Source organism: Pipistrellus hanaki (assembly GCF_964339955.1).
Source record: "Pipistrellus hanaki genome assembly, chromosome: 12".
Classification (NCBI taxonomy): domain Eukaryota; kingdom Metazoa; phylum Chordata; class Mammalia; order Chiroptera; family Vespertilionidae; genus Pipistrellus; species Pipistrellus hanaki.
Window position 1 is genome coordinate 54,033,211 of NC_140514.1, and position 2,202 is coordinate 54,035,412.

Below are 2,202 nucleotides of genomic sequence, written 5' to 3' on the forward strand. Positions count from 1 at the left end.
CTCCTGTCAGATGTTGTTTCTGCTCACATTGAGAGAGCGTCCTCAGCCCTGAGTGAAAGGAAGTACAGTGCTTCATTTAACGCAGATCTCATTGTAAATCTCCGTTGGGTTGATTTTGGAGTTTGGGTTTTTCTTAGACTTTTTTCTCCCAATAAAATGTTGGTGTTTATTTTGGAAACCAGACGTTAATATAGGTGTTTTTCCTCTTCTCATCTATTTGTACAACATATAAGACTATGAGATTTCCCAAAATGTTACAATTCTTTACCTAACTTGCTTATTTCTATTAAAAACTAGATTTTCAATTATTAGCCAGGATGGTTCATGAATACACAATGTGGAAAAGCCAGCAGAGAAAGAGCATATATTTTGGGAATCTCAGAATCATGTCTCAGTTACATAATACCTCTATTTTTAAAAACATTTCCAATTTGTTCTTTTGAACAAGCGAATCTCCATGGGAATATGTATATAGCTGTGAGCATTGAGCCATTAGAGTTAGTAAGACCTCATACACTGAGTTTTGATACTTTGATTGCATTTTTTTCTTTATGAATAATTGTTTTTCTAACTGTTAGAACTACACAGTTGAATCAGGTCTGCCTTTATTGTTAAAAGTCCTGAGATAGTTTTCCCCCGAACCACGTTGATGTGTGAATTGCACTGTCTTAGCCTCAGTGCAGAATGACAGGGTGAATGCTCTGAACAAGAACTCCAGCCGTGCAGGCGCACTCTAAAAGCTGAGGCATGCATAGATTTAACTGGAAAAAATTTCCCGTTGGCTATTATTACCCCACACCGTCTTCCTCCCTAAGACTGTGGACTGTCTCCAGCTGGAGCCAGGCTGCCAATCTGAGGACAGCAGGCTCCCTCACCCACTCCAAGGAGACGGTACTCATCTCCTCACGGCAGAGAAATCATTGAGAAGAAAAACACTTGAGTTAATAGGGATGCCCCTGCGATTTTAAGAAAAATGCACTCCATGGGATGGGCCCTCGATCTGCATTGGCTTTCAGTGGAAGACCGAGGAGAAAAACAGGAAAGGCCGTACTCTTTGTACTGGGCCCTAAGAGAGACCACGGGGACATAGTCGAGGGCAGCCTGCAGTAGACAGACCTCCCTTCGTAAAGCGGAGCCTCGTTTGCCTTCCCTGGTTGTGAGCAGACTCCGTGCTCACGCGTAACAGCGGCAGGTAGCGGAGGGTACGTGTGACTTCGGACGTGAGGCGATGAAGGCCTTGCTGCCTCAGCCTGCGCTCCTCAGGGCTGTCCTCAGAGAGCAGTCCATCGCCAGGGCGGGAGGAAGCTTGGCAGCCTGTACAGGGGCCCAGGTGGAAGAGCCGAGACCTCCTGCTCTGGCCTAAGTTGTGCTCCCACCCCCAAATGCGAATTGTATGTTGGCCTAACGCAGTGTTCCAGAATGTGGCTGTATTTGGAGACAGGACCTTTCAAGAGGAAATTAAGTTAAATAGGTCCTTAGGATGGACCCTAATCCAATATGACTGGAGCTCTTACGAGAAGGAATTTGGCACAGATACTCACAAAGGGAAGATACGAGGAAAATGCAGCCCTGTACCAGCCAAGGACAGAGGCCTCAAGAAATCAATCCCGTCAATATCTTGAGCTCAGACTTTCCGCCTCCAGAACTGAGACAACACATCTCTGTTGTTTAAGCCCCACCTGTGGCACTTTGTTATGGCAGTGGGAGCACACTAACACATTCCTGCCAGTCACCAGCACCAGCTTGCCAGCCATGGGAATGAGCCCCTTGGAACTGGCTCCTCCAGCCCCAGGCAAGCCTTCAGATGAGTGCAGCCCGCCCAGCTGACACACTGACTGTGACCTCATGGCCAATCCCAGGCCAGACTGCCCAGCCAGGCCCCTCCGAAATCCTGACCCACTGAAAATATTAGGCAACAAGTGTTTGTTATTGCTTTAAGCCACTAAGTTTTGGAGTAATTTGTCACTTAGCAACAAGTATCTAACAGGGCAGTTTTATGTTCTTTTTCTGGGTCATAAAGTGAAAAGGCCTTACTTGTTTTCACATTAATATTTTAGTTGGGGTTAAGAGCATAACCATATGCACAGTCTGAGAGAAATGTATTTAATACCTCCCAAACAGCAATCTGTCTTAGGTTGTGGAGCAGATAGCTGGGGGAGGCGGGGGGAGAGAGACACCAAAGACCTGTCAACGCCTCGCCTA